The sequence below is a fragment of the Ornithorhynchus anatinus genome, chromosome 6 (genome assembly GCF_004115215.2).
Source record: "Ornithorhynchus anatinus isolate Pmale09 chromosome 6, mOrnAna1.pri.v4, whole genome shotgun sequence".
Classification (NCBI taxonomy): Eukaryota; Metazoa; Chordata; class Mammalia; order Monotremata; family Ornithorhynchidae; genus Ornithorhynchus; species Ornithorhynchus anatinus.
In genome coordinates, this window is record NC_041733.1 from 41826691 (window position 1) to 41845451 (window position 18761).

General features: G+C 49.2%; 1 protein-coding gene across 2 annotated transcripts in view; it reads left to right on the top strand.

Moving 5' to 3' along the window:
* The window catches only part of PAK3 (p21 (RAC1) activated kinase 3), a 161630-nt gene that overhangs the window by 12478 nt on the left and 130391 nt on the right, over positions 1-18761 (top strand). For both annotated transcript variants that reach the window (XM_029067420.2, XM_029067425.2), the window contains exon 2: positions 16005-16128. The gene's annotated coding sequence lies outside the window, so the exon portion shown is untranslated. The remainder of the gene's footprint in view (positions 1-16004; positions 16129-18761) is intronic.

Genomic DNA, 18761 nt, shown 5'->3' on the forward strand with positions numbered 1-18761 from the left:
GGCAGTGTACTAAACTCTGGGGTAGATTCAAGCTAATCAGGTTGGACACGGTCCATACCCCACATGGGGTTCACGATTTAAATCCCCATTTTTCAGATGAAGTAACAGAGACACAGAGAAGTGATGTGATTTGCCCATGATAACCCACAGCAGACAAGTGGTGGAGCTGGGATTAGAACCCAGATCCTTCTGACTCCCAGGCCTCCCAAGAGGCCATGCTGCTTCTCTGTTGTGGTGGGTTCTGTTGGAAAACAAATTAGCCTGGACACGATGGATTTTTAGACACTTGGAGGAACCCAAAAGGTGCTCCTTCTGACACTGCCCAGGTGGGGACAAACTCCCCAGAACAACTGGGCAGAAATTGGGATCTTCCATGCCCAGATGGGCTTTGCTGCCATGAAGGAGGCATTTTTCTCCTCAGGTGTGGCTCGCCATGGCTGATGTTGGCAGTTTCTCCAAAGCCGGATTGGCCCCTTTCCGGGACAAGGAGATCTTGAGAAGCAGCGTGGCTTAATGGAAAGAACACGGGCTTGGGAGTCAGAGGATGTGGGTTCTAATCCCAGCTCTGCCACTTACCTGCTGTGTGACCTTGGTCAAGTCACTTAACCTCTCTGTGCCTTAGTTACTCATTAGTAAAATGGGGATTAAAAGTGTGAGCCCTCTGAGGGACAACCTGATTACCATGTATCTACCTCAGCGTTTAGACTAGTGCTTGGCACATAGTAAGCACTTAACAAATACCATAATTTATTAAGGTTTTCTGGGCTGCCTGTGTTAGAGGAGGAAATGGATGATCAAAAGCAGGGTATTCCGAGCCTCAGGCCCTAACATGGAAGAAAACCAGGACATTGAATGTAAATTGTCAGCACTGATTTCAGATGGAGTACAGAGATCTGGTTTACCAACTGTATTGTATTGTCCCCTCCCCAAATACTAATACTGCTAATAATACTAATAGTATTTGTTAAGTGCTTACTATGTGTCAAACACTATGCTAAGTGCTGGGGTAGATACAAGTTAATCAGGTTGGATACAGTCCCTGTTCCACATGGGGCTCTGAGTCTTCAACCCACTTTACAGATGAGGGAACTGAGGCACAGAGGAGAGAAGTGATTTGCCCAAGTTCCCATAGCAGAGCCAGGCTTAGGCCAAGGTCCTTCTGACTCCCAGGCCCATGCTCTGTCCACTAAGTGCATAGTACAGGTGCTCTGCACACAATAAGTATTCAGTAAATACCCCTGATGGATTGATAGTTTCCTGGGGCCCAATTGTGCTAAGGTTATTGGAGAACAAGTGGCAAACAATCCGCCTTACTTAATAAGGGAGGGGAGGTACCAGTGGATCAGCTTGCCAGTACAAGTGGGACAGGGCAAGAAAGATGTCCCTGGCCTAGTGTGGTCAGAGGACCCGAGTTCTAATCCTGGCTCTGCCACCTGCCTAGTGGGTGACCTGGGCCAAATGACTGAACTTCTGGACCTCATTTACCTCATCTGTTAAATAGGGATAAGATACCTGTTCTCCCTCCATCTTAGATTGAGAGCCCCATGTCGGACAGGGACTGTGTCCAAGCTGCTTACATTGAGTCTACCCCAGTGCTTAATACAGTGCTTGACACATAGTGTTAAACAAGTAATATTATTATTATTGTTATTATTAGGGGAGAGAGGATCAGCTTGATCTTGATGATTTCTAAACTCTTCCTTCCCAAGGCCTCTTAATCCATCAGTCATATTTATTGCGCATTTACTCTTCAGAGCGCTGTACTAAGCTCTTGGGAGAGTACAAAATAACAGAATTAGCAGACACGTTCTCAGCTCATAATGAGCTCTCAGTCTAGAGGGGGAGACAAACAGTAATATAAAACATTACGAATATGTAGGTAAGTGCTGTGGGGCTGAGGGAAGAGTGAATAAAGGGAGTAAATCGGGGTGACACAGAAGGGAGCGGGAAAAGAGGAAATGAGAGCTTAGTCAGGGAAGACCTCTTGGAGGAGACATACTTTCAGTAAAGCTTTGAAGGTGGAGAGAGAAATTGTCAGATATGAAGAAAAAATGTGTTCCAGGCCAGAGGCAGGGCAAGGATGAGAGGTTGGCGGCAAGATTCACAGGATCGAGATACACTGAGTAGGTTGGCATTAGAGAAGTGACGTGTTGGCTGGGTTGTAATAGGAGAGCAGTGAGATGAGTAGGAGGGGGCAAGGTGATGATTGGGTGCTTCGAAGCCAAAGATAAGTGGTTTCTGTTTGACATAGAGGTGAATGGCCATTCACTGGGGAATCTTGAGTGGGGAAACCTGGACTGAATGTTTTTTTAGAAAAGTGATCTGGTTAGAAGAATGAAGTATGGACTGGAGTGGGGAGAGACAGGAGGTAGAGAGGTCATGATCATGCTCTTCACGTCCGGCTTGTGCTGGGCTTACCTGTCCAGCTGGCTCTTCCAGAAAAGCTCTGGATGAAGACCGTGCCTGGGGTTTGGTGTGGGAGCCCGTCATCTGAATGTACGGGCCCAGGAGTCGGAAGGGACCTGGGTTCTGGTCCCGGCTCCACCACTTGCCTGCCACGTGACCTTGGCTAAGTCATTTAACTTCTCTGGGCCTCGGCTACCTCATCTGTAAAACAGGGACCAAGACTGTGAGCCCTATGCGGGATGGTGACTGTGTTCATCCTGATTATCTTGTGTCCAACCCAGTGTTTAGTACAGTGCTTGGCAAATAGTAAATGCTTAACAAATACCACAATTATTATTATTATTAGTGGTATTACCTGACCACGGGTGCCTCTTTGGCACTGCTGAGGTCCACTGGGGAAGGTGGACCAGGGTTTAGGAAGGGGCCAGACAAGAGTAGAGTCCCACTGTGGGCAAAACTGACCAGAGAGAAAGGCAGACATGGTCCCCATCCCAGAGGGGCTGCATGGGGAGAGAGGACAGGTGCTGTACTGGGAAAGATGGAAGGAGAATTTAGGTTTCCTGTCTCTGATGGGGAGATCAGAGCAGTTAGACATAGGTGTACCTGGCCTGTCTTACTCTCTGTAGAAAAATTGTGGTATTCAAGTGACTACTGTGTGCTAAGCACTGGAGTTGGTATGATAAAATTTACTCAGCCAAAGTCCCTGTCCCCCGTGGCCATTTGCACTCTCCCAAGTGCTTGTCCCAAAAGCAAGCACTCAATATGTACCATTATTTTTTGATGGAGTCCCACGTGGGGCTCACACTCTGGGGGAGGGAGAGCAGGTATTGAATCCCCATTTTACAGATGAAGAAAGTGAGACACAGAGAAGCGAAGTGGCTTGCCCAAAGTCACATGGCGGGCAAGTGGCAGAGCCAGCATTTGAACTTGTCTGCCTCTCCTAGTTCCTAGGGGGAAGGACAAAAGGAAGAGGACTCTCTGTTCTTCAGTGACCCTGGCTGGAGAGGGAAGGAAAGGCTGGGGTCAGGGAGGAATGACTGTGTCCGGTTGGTTGAGTGAAATCCGAACGCTGCCCACTCCCTCTCTCCCCTTTGCTAATAAATTGGGAGCGCCCACATCTGAGCTGGTTTCTTAGTACAGTGCTCGGCACAAAGTAAGTGCTCAGTAAATACCACTGATTGATCTGAGGGAGTGGAGCCCCAAGGCAGCATGGTCTAGTGGTTAGAGCGTGAGCCTGAGCCTGGAAGTCAGAAGGCCACAGGTTCTAATCCCAGCTCTGCCACTTGTTTGCTCTGTGACCTTAGGCAAGTCACTTCACTTCTCTGCCTCAGTTACCTCATCAATAAAATGGGGATTGCAAATGTGAGCCTCTCATGGGACAGGGAGTGTGTCCAACCCGATTTGCTTGTATCTACCCCAGCCCTTAGTACTGTGCCTGGCATATAAGTGCTTAACAAATGCCAAAATTATTATTATTACTATTATTCAGGCCTGGGAATTTGGAGCTTGCACTGCTGTTTCTCAATGGGCTCAGCTTGTTCCCTATAATCAAGGACTGTCAGCTCTCTGATGGGTTGAGGTAGTGACTTCCGCATTTGTTGATATCACTTGTTGCATTTGGAAGTTGCACGTAGTTCTCAAACCCCAGGCTCATAAGGGTACAGAAGAAAATGCTTGCTTACTATTTTTTTTGGAAGATATTTGTTAACCACTTACTGTGTGCCAGGCACACTAAGCACTGGGGTAGACACAAGAAGATCAGGTTGGATTGGATACAGTCTCTGTCCCACAAGGGGCTCACAGTCTCAATCCCCCTCTTTGTTTTAACATCCTCCTCCGACCCATCTTTTCACTGACTTGCTGCAAAGAGCCAAGGGGAGTATTATTATTATTATTCCTTTTTTTAAAAAATGGTATTTGTTAAAATCAATGTACCCCAGTGTATGAAGCACTGTTCTAAGTGCTGGGGTAGATACAAGCTAATCAGATTGAACCCAGTCCATGTCCCTTGTGGGGCTCACAGTCTTAATCCCCATTTTACAGATGAGGTAACTGAGGCAAAAAGATGTGAAGTGATTTGCTCAAGTTCACACAGCAGGCAAGTGGCAGAGCCGGGATTAGAACCCAAGAAGCAGCTTGGGCCAGTGGATAAGCATGGTCCTGGGAGTCAGAAGGACCTGGATTCTATTCCCAGCTCTGCCACTTGTCTTTCTATGTGACCTTGGGTCACATATCATCATCATGGTATTTAACACTTACTATGAACCAAGCACTATTCTAAGCACTGGGGTAGATACAAGGTAATCAGGTTGTTCCACGTGGGCCTCACAGGTCCTCATCCCTGTTTTACAGATGAGGTAACTGAGGCACAGAGAAGTTAAGTGACTTGCCCAAAGTTACACAGCAGACAAGTGGCTGAGTCGGGATTAGAATCCATGACTTCTGACTCCCAAACTCGTGCTCTGTTCACTGAGCCACATAAGACTGTGAGCTGTCAAATGGGGATTAAGACAGTGAGCCCCATGTGGGACAGGGACTATGTCCAACCTGATTACCTTGAATCTATCCAGCACTAAAATACCATTGGAAAAAAAACAACAAAAAAACAAGTCCTCTGACCCCAGATTAATGTCTGTCCTCTGATTAATCAGGGAAAGCTTCCTGAAGGAATTGGGCCTTGCACTGAGATACCGCTTAGCCAAGGGATACAGGAAGGTTGTCGGAGAGTGCCTGGAGCAGGTGTAAAGATAACCATTCTCCTGCGGAGGACTGGGCTTCGGATGAGGCATTCTCAAATCGGGCCTGTTCCACTGCTGAAGGGGGGGCCGGTTCCCACTCATCCCGCTTTGGCCTTGATGGATGTTCATTGGCACAGGAAGGAAAATGGATGAATGGGATTGGAGAGCCATGCACTGCATTCCCCCGCCCCCTTCCTCCATCTGCCCCCAGACAATGGGGGAACATCCAAATTAGTCGCGCCAGAGAGTGGGCCGGTTGGGGGGAGAGGGGAGCAACTGGGCTGTGGGGCGGCCTGCGGGATTCTTATGCTAATGGGAGACCGGCTTTCCCAGTGCCATCTGCCGTCCCTGAGGCCCGGCCGGCTGGACCATTCCGCCCCCGCCCACCCGGATTAGAGTCAGGTGGTCCAGGATGGAGGGTCCCAGCGGGTTGCTAACGTCCCCTTTGCATTCAGACTTTGGAGAAAGGCTGACAGGCTGCTTTCCCAGCACCCCCGGGACAAGAGGGAGGGCGACCATGGCCTCAGAGAGCCGTGCGGCCTCCTTGGGGAGGAGCCTCTGCCCTGGACAGCAGTTCTTTGGGGAAGTTCAGGGGTCACCAGTTACTGCTCCCTTCCCTTTTCATCAGCTTTGCCAGTTGAGGTTTGATTCAGTGGTACAGACTGTCCATGGGTAGGGTTGGTGGGAGGGGAAGGAAATGGGCCCTGGGCTTCTGCAGTGTGTGAAATAGATGGAGCCTGCAGGGGTCTTTGAAGGAAGAAAGAGATTGTTCATTATTCCTCCACTCAGTCAGTCGGTCATATTTATTGAGCGCCTACTTTGTGCAGAGCAGCACAGTGTAGTGGAGAGAGCAGGGGCTTGGGTGTCAGAAGGTCGTGAGTTCTAATCCCGGCTCTGCTGTGTGACCTTGGGCAAGTGATTTCACTTCTCTGAGCCTCAGTTACCTCATTTGTAAAATGGGGATTGAGACTGTGAGCCCCATGTGGGATAGGGACTGTGTCCAGCCCGATTTGCTTGTATCCATCCCAACGCTTAGCACGGTCCCTGGCACACAGTAAGCACTAAGCAAATACCACAGTTGTTATTATTATTATTATTACTAAGCAGACCCATTCTCTGCCCACAGTGACCTTACAGTCTAAATGGGGAGACAGACATTAAAAGAAATAAATAAATTGCAGATATTTCATAAGTGCTGTGGGGCTGGGGTGGGGGTGGGGGTGGTGAATTAAGGGAGCCATTCAGGGCAATGCAGAAGGGAGTGGGAGAAGAGGAAAGGAGGGCTTAGTCAAGTTAGGCCTCTTGGAGGAGATGGGCCTTCATTAAGTCTTTGAAGGAGGAGAGGGTAATAGTCTGTTGGATATGAGGAGGGAGGCCATTCCAGGCCAGAGGTAGGACTTGGGCGAGAGGATGGCGGTGAGATAGACGAGGTCAAGGTACAGTGAGAAGATTGGCATTAGAGGAGCGAAGTGGGCAGGCTGGGTTTAGTAGGAGAGCAGCCAGGTGAGTTGGGAGGGGGCAAGGGGATTGAGTGCAACAGCATGTTGGCCACTGCTTCCCTTCTGGCCCCTGACCTGTGCCCTCTGCATAAATACTATTGAATGAATGAATGAATGAATGAATCTCCCGTCCTCCTTCCCACCCCAGTTATTGGGAGCAGCCCCCAAGGGGACCTGGTTGGGAAGGCAGAGGGAATCCTGGCATCCTGACTCCACTTTTGACACTGTTCTGAAAAAGAGTTTACAGGTGACTGCCCTGGGCCCTTCTCTCCCTGGTCTTCAAGCAGCATGGCCTAGTAGATAGAGCACAGGCTCGTGAGTTGGAAGAACCTGGGTTCTAATCCCAGCTCTGCTTCTTGTCTGTTGTGACACCTTGGGCAAGTCACTTCTCTATGCCTCAGTTACCTCATCTGTAAAATGGGGACTAAGACTGTGAGCCCATGTGGGACAGGAACTATTGCTTACCAAGCGCTTACCAAATGCCACATCACTCCCAGATCACTTCTCTGGGCCCCTGGGCCTCACTGCATCTCTGGACCGAGACCCCGTGCCTGATCAGGGCCTGCTCGCTGACCCTAACGTGTCCCAGTGCCATGGATTCAGGACAGGACACTTCTCCCCAAGATGAGGGTACCTTCCTCTGTGGTGGAGAGCGAGGTGACCCAGCGATGGTGTGTCTGTCTGGGAGATAGGAGCCTGAGGACAGAATCCCCCTTGCTTGGAAGGGCCGGAGTGAGAGGCAGAATGTCGGCTATGGTCGTTCATCACTTGGAAGCCACTGAACTCCTCTCCTCAGGGCACTAACTGTGTCTCTAGTCCCTGAGCCAGCAGGGCTGATGGCCCCTTGGGCTTCCAGGGGGAGGTTGGAGGGGTTAGGGCAATGGTGGTCCATTTAGCCATCCCGCTTTTGCCCCGGGAAAACCACTCTTGATAACTGTCCATCCCACCCCCCCAGCTCCCTTTGGGAGACCAGGATCCTTGGAAATGCACTGGCCAGTCCTCCTGAGGAGGCACGGGGTGGGTTGAGATGGAAGGAGCACTGGGCCGGCTGTCGGCTGTGGTAAGTCTTTCAGCCTGGCCAGGACTTCTGAGCTTTGGCTTTCCCCATCTTGAAAACTAGAGATGGTAAGGTCGGGCTGGCCCTCCCCTCACAGAGATATTGTGAGAGTCATGTGGGAAATCCTTATGGAAAAGAAATCTGTGAAGAGGAATGATTCTAGATAATATTATTAAGATCAAATGTTATGTTACAAGTGCTGCACAAAATGCTGAGGCAGATTACAGTGATCGGATGAGACACAGCCTCGCAGTCAGAGAGTATCGCAGTATATACAGCCTCAAAGTCAAAGAGTTAGGGAGAATGGGTAGAACAATGCCTGACACATAGTAAGTGCTTAACAAATGCCATCATCATCATCAATGGGTATCTAGTCCACATCATACTGATGAGGAAAGAGACTCAGAGAGGTTAGGCGACATGCCCAAGGTCACACAGCAGGCTAGTGGAAGAGCTGGGCTCAGAGCCCGGGTTTCCCAGTGCCTTACTGCCTCGCCGTAACTGGCATATTGAGCTCTTCAGAAAGAAGGCACTGCTACCCTTGTTTTGCAGATGTAAAAGTCCAACTCTCTCCCAAACACTAGTTTCTTACAGATGTCAACAGTTATTCTGTTTGTTAGTGCCCAGCAAATAACAGTGATCCCTTTCACCCACTCCCCAGGACCTTCCATCAGGGCGAGGCTTGGGTTGGTGGCCAAGGTAATGGGTCCGAGCAGGGAGACTCATGCCCATCCTTCCAGCTCAAGGGCAAGTCTCACAGCAGGTACAAAGTAATAATAGTGAGATCTTTTTACAACTCCTACTTTGTGCCAAGCACGGGATTAGAGGCCAGATAATCGGTCAGTCACATTCCCTGTCCCATATGGGGCTCAAAGTCTGATTAGGAAGGAGAACAGGGTTTGCATCCCCATTTTTCAGATGAGGAAACTGAGGCACAGAACAGAAAAGTGCCTCAAGGGACAAGGGCGTGTGGCAAGTAAGTAGTGGAGCTGAGATTAGAACCCAGGTCTCCCAACACCCGACCCTATTCTCTTTCCACTTTCCATTCAAGAAAGGGTCAGGTCTCCCAGCGAGCACCCAGAATTCCAGTCCCTGCTCCTCCTGCTCTCCTTGCTCTGTTTCCCAAGCCCAAATTATTTATATGAATGTCTGTCTCCCCTTCTGGACTTGAAGCTCATCGTGGGCAGAGAATGTGTCTACCAACTCTGTCCTATTGTACTCTTTCAAGCAGCTTGGCTTAGTGGATAGAACACGGGCCTGGGAGTCAAAAGGACCTGGGTTCTAATCCCAGCTCTGCCACATGTCTGCGGTGTGACCTTGGACAAGTCACTTCACTTCTCTGGGCCTCTGTTACCTCATCTATAAAATGGGAATTAAGACTGTGAGTCCCATGTGGACAGGGACTGTGTCCAACCTGAATAACTTGTACCTACCCCAGGGCTTAGTACAGTGCCTGGCACATAGTAAGCACTTAACAAATACCATTTATATAAAAAAGAAAAAAATAAAATGTGAGTTTACAAAGGAGAAGTGTTGGGGCTAGTGAGGTACATTTGGGAATCATCTGCATAGAGGTTGGTAGTTGAAGCCATGGGAGCAGATGAGGTCCCCAGGGGAATTAATGTAAAATCGGAAGAAATTGCTTCACTGTTGATCACGATGCTCCTGTGGGATGGAGAGGAGGGTCTACTGTCGTTCAGAGAGGTTGTGACTTACAAATGTTCACACAGCAAGTCAGTGGTAGAGTCGATTTCCACCCCCAACCCCTGAATCTAGAATGCTCTATACTTTTCCCTTCATTCTATGAGTGTAAAGTCTCTTCCAGTGTCATTTCCTCCATGAAACATTCCCCGACTAGCTCCACGGGGTCTCAGGACGTAAACCTGTCTTACAAGGCTCTGAGACACCCCTCCCCCATTGCCCCTCTCTCCCTGCACAGGTACATTTTGTTTTTAGTTGTTCCATGTAATTATGTAGCTCTATGATCTCATGCTCGTCCATTAGACTGTAATGTACCTGAGGGCTTGGACCATGTCTTTTCTCTTTAACTCTCTGCAGCTCCTAGCACAGTGTCTGCTCACACTCAGTCTCTCTCTCTCTCCTCACCCCCGCCCACCACCACCGAGACCCTGGCCTTCCTCAGATCCTCACCCTAAAGCCCCACTGGGGAGGAGGGGTAAAAGGTAGCAGAATCCTGTGATTCAATAAATCTTTAGTTTTGGGGTTTTGGAGAATTTGGGAAGGGAACATGTTTACCAAATCTGTTGTGTTGTACTATCCAAAGTGCTTACTACAAAGCTATGCACATAGGAAGTGTTCAGTAAATATCAATTGGTTGGCCTTAAGGAGAGGTGGAAGGGAAGCCTTTCTTGCAGGCAGTTCTATTTGAGCAGTAGTTGGAGAATTTCTGTCCCTGAACGTGGAAGAACTTCTGTGAAAGGAAATGTGTTGTTTTTTGGGTTTTTTTTTTTTTTTTTTACCTCTTTGAGGTGGCATTTTTGATACAGCATGTAAGTTCGTTGTTGCCAGGGAATGTGTCTGTTTATTGTTATATTATACTCTTCCAAGTGCTTAGTACAGTGCTTTGAACACAGTAAACACTCAGTAAATATGATTGCATGCATGATGTGTATGTGTATTAGTGGTGGAAGTTGGGGGGAGATAGGGAGAGAAAGGGGGAGAACAGGATGAGGAGCAAGAGGAAAGGAGGGAAAGAGGACGAAAAGGAAAAAAGGGGAGAGGAGGAAAAGAAGAAGAGGAGAGATGGAGAGGGAGAGAGGGGAAAAGAGAAGCAGTGGGGCTTAGTGGAAAGAATGCAGGCCTGGAAGTCAGAGGACTTGGGTTCTAATCCTGGCTCCACCACTTGTCTGCTGGGTGATTCTTGGGGCGAGTCACTTGATGGTATTTGTTAAGCGCTTACTACATGTTCAACACTGTTCTAAGCGCCAGAGTAGATACAAGTTAATCAGGTTGGACATCTTCCCTATTCCACATGGAGCTCACCGTCTTAATCCTCATTGTACAGATAAAGTAAGTGAGGCACAGAGAAATTAAGTGACTTCTCCAAGGTCACAGAAAAACTAGTGGCAGAACCGGGATAAGAACCTTCTGACTCCCAGGCCTGTGCTCTAACTTCTCTGTGCCTCAGTTGCCTCATCTGTAAAATGGGAATTAAGACTGTGAGCCCTATGCAGACAGGGACTGTGGTCAACCTGATTAGCTTATATCCACTCCAGCGTTTAGTATAGTGCTGGGCACATAGTAAGCACTTAGCAATACCAATTTTAAAAATAAGACAGTGGAAGAGGAGGGAGCGAGCCTGTCACTAAATGAAGTTTGGTAGGGACAACGTTAGTCTCAGGTCTAAGGAGCCACAGGGGAGAAGCAGCCTGACCAGAAACTCTCCCTGCAAAGATAAGCATCAGGGAACGCCTACCTTCCAGGGGCTCGTTTTACAGGCAACACGGAGATCCTCGGATGACAGCATTGCTGCCCAGCAACACGGTCAGTCTTGTTATGCAGGGCTGTGCTGACTGGGCGCGGAGCATCAGTCTCAGCAAACCAGACCAAACCAGACCGGGCCAGACCGACCCGCCCGACCTGGAGAGAATGGCCGCCGCGGCCAGCGTTTGTCCGGAGACCCCCGTCTCTCTCCGGGCCCTCACGGGAATGGCCTCTGTGGCCTCAATAAAGTGGCGAGATGTGAACTCAGTTATTAGTGGGGTCTAGAGGGTGAAAGGGCAGGAGCCTAGAGAGACAAATCTCTGCCTTCAAATCTGTTCTTTATTTTTTTTGGAGGGCCCTGATACCCAGTGGGCATCGAGAATGGCCTGTTGGCCCGAATCCAAGGCAGGGCAGGGCTGTGGAGCCGGACACTGCTGGGAGGGGGCGTGGACTTCCCTGAGTTTGGACCGGTGCTGAGTCCCCAAGTTGGGGAGAAACCCTTTGGAGGCCTTGGTGCATCAATCAAACAATCAATCATACTTATTGAATGCTTACTGTGTGCAGAACACCGTACTAAGGAGAGGAATGTTGGTAGACACGTTTCCTGCCCACAAGGAGCTTACAGTCTAGAGCTCACTGGGCTTAGTGCTTACTGTGTGCAGAGCACTGTACTAAGTGCTTGGAAGAGTACACTATAACAGAGTAGATAGGCATGTTCCCTGCCTGCAATTAGCTTACAGTCCTGCTGTCCCTGCCCTACCTACTGCTGTAGGGGGTGGTATGGACATGGGACAAGGGGTAGCGGAGGTTGGTGAGCAGATCTGAAAATTGGGTGGGGTGAAAAATGATTATGGTAATTGTTAAGTGTTTACTATGTGCCAGGCACTGTTCTAATCACTGGGGTAAATGCAAGCTAATCAGGCTGGACACAGTCCATATCTCACATGGGGCTCACAAGTTTCAGTGCCCATTTGACAGATGAGTTAACCGAGGCCTAAAGTAGTGAAGCGACTTGCCCAGTGTCACACAGAAGACAAGTGGCAGAGCTGGAATTAGAACTCAGGTCCTCTTGACTCCCAGGCCCGTGCTCTACCCAAAAGGCCACACTGCTTCAGTTCAGGGGATCTGAAGTTCTGTTGTCATGCAGATCCAGATGCCCCATCCCCAACAATGAAAAAGAGACTCTATGAGATCCTATATTCATTTTCAGGCGGAGCATTCTGAATTGGCCTCACCTCTTAGAAGGAAAGGGCCTGGTGTTGGAAATTTTCTCCCCTCCTCTCTGTCCTTCCATCCATCACCCCTCTCACCTGCCCCTGCTGGCTATGGTCTGAATCCTCAGCCCAGCTCAGATGCCAGTGAGAAACTGGTCCATCATGAAAGGGCATTTCAATATGATCTTAAAAAAAAAATCTTCCCCTTCCCCGAGAGTCTTTGAAGGGGAGAGGCCACACTTAAAAATCTGTGTTGAAGGAAGCGTCCTTGACAGAATCGGTTTCCCCTGTGGCGGACTGGAACCGACTCACATTTTGCTCCCGGGGCTTGGCCTTTGACCCTGTCCGGGCAGGAAGCCCCGCTCTTGCTGTTTTGCCGGATTCCGTTTTGACTTTCGACAAGCGTCCGCTCTTAGCCCGGTGGGTGTGTTTGTTTTGGGCTGTGGGAGGTTGTACTGTCGAGTGGCGCTAGGGTGGTGAGGGGGCGGAGGGAGGAGGCAGAGGATGACGTGATGAAGGAAGGGACAGAAAGAAACTGGAGAATTGATACAGTGTGTGATAAATAGCCGCTCGTTTATCAAATAAACATATACTCACAGCAAACAAAGGCCGGCTCTGTGGAGGAAACAGAGGGATCTCTCTCCTGGCAGGACGGGTGATATAAGGCCTCTATTCATTCCCTGAGCCTCCTCTGGCCACCCCAGCTGAATGGAGCAATCCTCTCTCCAGCCAGGAGGCTTCCCAAGGCTGACTCAGTCTCAAATGGCGTCATTCAACCCCTGATCAAAGGGATTCGCCCTGGCCCTTACCTCGCAGTTGGATAGAGAGCACAGAACGAGCCAGGATTTTCATCTTGACCCACCGGGGAAGGGTCTAGGAGAATTCTATGCTCGAGTCCGCTCCTGACGCTCGGACTCTGTGTTGTGGGGGGGTGATTGCAGAGAGCTTCTCTGTCCTCAGGCCCCCTCCCCTTTCTCTGCTAAGTCTGCTCCAGTCCTAGGGGTGCCTGGGCCCGAAGATTGAGGGTGAATGGGAGGGTAGCAACCTTAGGAAGGTCAACCCCTGGTGCCTACCATTTGAAACCATAGAACCCACCCAGCTCGTTCCGCCAGCAGCAGAATGAGGAGTGAAGTCTGTCAGATAACCGATGGTATTTATTGAGCACATACTGAGCACTTGAGAGAGTATATCCAGTTGCGTTGGAAGACATGATAGCATCCCCCCCAGTAGCTTGCAGTCTAGTAGATCATAAATCTGGGGAGGATCTACGTCTGGTGGTCCTGGGTAGAAGCAGCTTGGACTAATGAAAAGAGCACAGAACTGAGAGCCTGAGGATCTGGGTTCAAAACCCACCTCTGCCACTTATCTGCTGCTCATTTTGGGCGGGGAATGTGTTTATTGTTGTACTCTCCCAAGTGCTTAGTTTGGTGCTTTGCACACAGTAAGCGTTCAATAATAATAATAATAATTGCGGTATTTGTTAGCACTTACTATGTACCAGGCACTGTACTAAGTGCTGGGGTAGATACAAGCAAATTGAGTTGGACACTGTCCCTGTCCCATATGGGGCTTACAGTCTCAATCCCCATTTTACAGATGAGGGAATGAAGCCCAGAGAAGTGAGGTGACTTGTCGTAGGTCACCCAGCAGACAAGCGGCGGAGCTGGGATTTGAACGCATGACCTTCTGACTCCCGGGCCCGTGCTCTATCCACTACGCCATGATTGTCTGAATGAGTTGGAAGTTCCTTAGTTTTCTCGTCTGCAAAATGGGGTGTTCTCTCTCCCCCTCAGACTGGGAGATCCATGTGGGGCAGAGATATGTGTGATCTAATTTTGGTGTATCTGCCCCAGTGCTTAGTACATTGTTTGGCACATAGTAAGCTCTTAACAAATTTTAGCCAACATTTCTTCACTTCGCCCACTTTCTGCATCACCTGTGCACTTGGTTCTGTTCCCTTCAGACACTTTGAGGCACTTATATACAAATCCTTATACTATGCTATTTTCCCTATCTGTAATTTAATGTTAACTCCTTTTGGGCGGGAATTGAGTCTATCAACTCTACAGTATTGTACTTCCCCAAATGCCTGTGTAGTGCTCTGCATGCAATTAAATGCTCACCAAATGCCACTGATTGATATTACGGTGGTCTCTTCCTGTCTTCTACCTAGGAGCCTAGATTTCATGGTACTTCTTACTTGGAACTGACAGATTTGTCTTGCAGCGCCTAGGCCCTCAGATGTTTTGGGGCACTCACCGAGCAAGAGATCAACTTAATTGGCATTGATGTTATTAGATAAGGTGCGTGAGGATCAGCTTGGCAATGGACTGGGTGGACACCCGGGGCTGGGAATGCCATTTTGGTAGGCCAGATGGAATGGGCACTGGACTGACCCAGCACCTGGAAAACCATCAGTGGGAGAGTAGATTAGAAAAGCAGACTGAATTGGGAGAGCGTGTGGAGGCAGGAGACTGGACTTGCGTGTGAGTTCCCTCCTAATAATCATAACTGTGGCATTTAAGTTTTTAACTCCAACCAGTGCACTGAGTATTGGGGTGGACACAAGATAAACAGATCGGACACAGTCCCTGTCCCACATGGGACTAAGTAGGAGGGAGGACATGTATTGAATTCCTATTTTACCGAAGAGGAAACCGAGGCCCAGAGAAGGTAACTGACTTGTCCAATGTCATACAGTAGGTAAGTGGCAGAGCTGGGATGAGAACCCAGGTCCTCTGACTCCCAGGGCCGTGCTCTTTCCGCTAGGCCATACCACTTCTCTCCTTCTGCATCCCAAATCCTGGACCCTGGTGGTTTGCAAAATGCTAGGAAAGTGGGCAGTGATTGTTGTTCTGTTGGCCCAGATCCTTGCAGAGCCAGAGAATCTGCCTTTAACCCCGGGCCCAGACAAGGGCTGCTTCTTTCTCCCGAAGGAGATGGAGATTAAAAGGGCAAATGTTGGCCTCTCTGCCTTGGGTGGAAACAAAATCTCCATCCTTGCCCTCAAGTGGGAAGAGTTTATTCATTCAATCATATTTATTGAGCTCTTACTGAATGCATAGCACTGTACTCAGCTCCCACAGGCTCTCCTTATTCCTTCCACTGATGGTGGACGAATGCCCGCCAGTCAGAGAAGCAACATGTCCAGCTGGAGAGAGCATGGGCCTGGTAATCAGAAGAATGTGGGTTCTAATACTGGCTCTGCCACTTGCCTACTCTGTGACCTTGGGCAAGTTGCTTAACTCCTCTGTGCCTCAGTTCCCTCATCTGTAAAATGGGGATTAGGACTGTGAGACCCATGTGGGACATGGATCTTGTCCACACTGATTAGCTTGCATCTACCCCAACACTTAGTACAGTGCCTGGCACCTAGTAAGTGCTTAACGAATACCATATTATTATTATTCAGTCCTTGGAAAAGGTGGCTTTTTGCAGGCTAGTGGCCACTCGGGATCAGAAGGCCTTTAGGGGCTCTGATGGCTGGATGTCACGTCTTTCCCAAGGAACGAGAGGTCTCCGTCGGCCATCTGTGAGACTTTTGATCCAACTAATCAGGGGGTTCCTAAATAGAGTTGTTGGCATGGCAGCTATATGGGTAATGGGCTGGACAATGCTAAATGTCAACTCTTCTCCATTTCCCCAGGTCTTGAGTCGGGAGAAGGCCTAGGAAGCTCTGAAGAGGACTTTGGAAGCTGGTCCTTAGGTGTGAGAAAAGCCTGGACAGCCTAGCCGCATCCCAAACCACCCCAACTCCACGACTCCAAATCGTATGTATCTCGATTTATATCCTCCTTTGACCTGCATCTTCTGTATTTTGTCTCATGCGTGTTATGCAGAGGGGCCGACTTTTCACCGAGAGTGTGGGGGTGAAAAGTGGGCAAGGATTTAAAAGGGGGTGGGGCACCAGAACAGGCTTCCACAAGCAGACAGACCATAAAACTGCCATTTTGAGTTTCTCTAGCCCTGTTTGGAAATTCTCATGTCTTGTCGGACAGCTGGACTGAGCACCTGGGAGCTCTCTCAGCTTAGAGTGCTTCAGGGGGGACCTTTGCCTCCATGGTTTTATGCTTCGTTTCCTTGCGATTTATGAGATTTATTTAGTCCTGTCTTCCCCGTTAGATTCGGAGCTCCTTGGGGACAGACTCCATATCTCGACCTTGGTTCACCCCTTCAGTTGTGTTTGTTGGGCTTTTACTGTGTGCAAGAGAGTATACGAGGCACGCTGGAGAGCTCAGTAAGAGAGAAGATCCCAGCTCTCAGGGAGCTTCTCCTGGCAAGGTGGAATCTGGTCTGGTTATTTGGTCAGCTGGTCCCCTACCTGTTCGCCCGATAAATCCCTTCCTTCCCAGACTTCCTTCTTCTCATTTCGAAGGCTCCCAGGCCACCAGCACTGCCAGCTTGGGGTTCAGCTGGCTCTTAATGATAATAATGGTATTTGTTAAGCGCTTAACTATGTGCCAGGCACTGTACTAAGTGCTGACCAACCAGCTGAATAATGGGCTAGTCTGGGAGCTGGGATCACTAGTCACAGTTGACAGGAAGAGAGTATCCCCTTGCTGACTTTTTCGTGTACCTTCAGGCATTAGAGTAGGGTCAGAGGTTGGGTGGGTGGTATTGAACTAAGGTTCAACTCAGGGCTTGGACCCTTAAATGAAACTGTAAAAAGCTGGTGGTAGCCAAAAGGAGAGTAACCAGAATTAAGAAAGGGTAGAAAAATAAGAAATGGAAAAGGCATTGGGCTGGTTTAGCTTGATATAAGTGTTTCGCTGGGGTTTGGAATGGATCTCAGGATGTTTCCAGGCAGCGGTACCGCGAAGCAAGATGCTGTGAATTTGCAGTTGTTCTTTCATTCTCTTAATCATTTTTTATTCAGTCATTTATTCATTCAATAGTATTTATTGAACGGTTACTGTACTAAGCGCTTGGGAGAGTACAATGCAATAGTAAACAGACATATTCCCTACTCACAACAAGCTTGCAGTCGAGAGGGGGACAGACATTAATACAAATAAATAAATGACAGTTGTCCCAAAGTGGAGTGCCCATGCTGGGGTTCATCCACAGCAAACTTGGAGACTCTCATCAACGACAATCCCTTCTTCCTCCCAAGCCTTCTCGTCATTGGCAGCTGTGGGCGGTGGGGAGTTGGAGGGGCTCTGTCTAGCTCAGCTTCCTCTAGGCCCACCTCCTCTGTTTGCTCCGATAGGTTCCGAGAGTTACCTCCCCTTCAGAACTTCATGCTGTCTCCTATGTTCGTCTGCCCCTCTAAACTGTAAACTCACTGTGGGTAGGTAATGTGTCTCCTAATTCTGTTGTACTGTGCTTTCCCCAAGCGCTTACAGTGCTCTGCACATAGTAAGTGCTCAATAAATAGGATTGGATTTATCTGCACCACGGCTTTCCTCAGTTGGCATGGGAAAACCGAGAGTGGAATGTAAAGGAAACTCACCTTTGAGTTCTCAGCCATAGGGCAGATTGGACCGGAGGCGTTTCCCACCACTGGAGGTCAGGGACACATTCCCCAGTATCCCGATGTTTACGGTGGGTCAGTTCCCTCTGGGCTTCCCAATCTAGACCAGCTGGGGCGAAGGGAGGGTCATGCCATTAGGGCTGTTATCATGACAGCAGACAATTGCGTCAGAGCAAAGGAAGAGCTTGGTTCCTCCCTGTCCCATCTCCGGCATGCTCCGGCGGGGAGTTGGAGCGTGGGGTGGGGTCATCTGGGTTTGAAGCACCTCTTGGAGCTTCAAGAAGAACCCCAAGCTTCCCTCTCTGGTTCTATGCAATTACCCTCCTGCCACTGTCAGTCAATCAGTGGTATTGATTGACCACTAACTGTGTGCAGAGCGCTGTACCGAGTGCCTGGGAGAGTACAATACAATAGAATCGGTAGATACGTTCCCTGCTCTTGAGGGGTTTAGTCTAGCAGAGGAGACAGACACTAAATGACAGGAAGAGGGAGGAAACACCGTCTAAAGAAGTCTATGTAAGTTCTTCCAGAGCATGGAGGGGTGGGAGGAGATGTGGAAGGGTCAAAGTGGCAATAGAATAGTGCTTGGCACATAGTAAGCACATAACAAATGCCATAAAGAAAGAGATGAGAGATTACTCTGGGAAGCCCTCTGAGAAGAGAAGGGATTTCGGAAGGGCTTAGACATTGGGGAGAATGGGGGTCTGCCTGATGGGAAGGGAGAATTGACGTGGTCTAGTGGTTAGAGCCAGATCTGGGAGTCAGAAAGACCTGGGTTCTAATCCTGCCTCTACCTCTTGTTTGCTATGTGACCTGTCTGAGCCTCCGTTGCCTCATCTGTAAAATGGGGATTAAGACCGTGAGCCCCAGGTGGGACATGGACTGTGTCCACCCTGATTACGTTGTATCTATCCCAGTGCTTAGAACAGT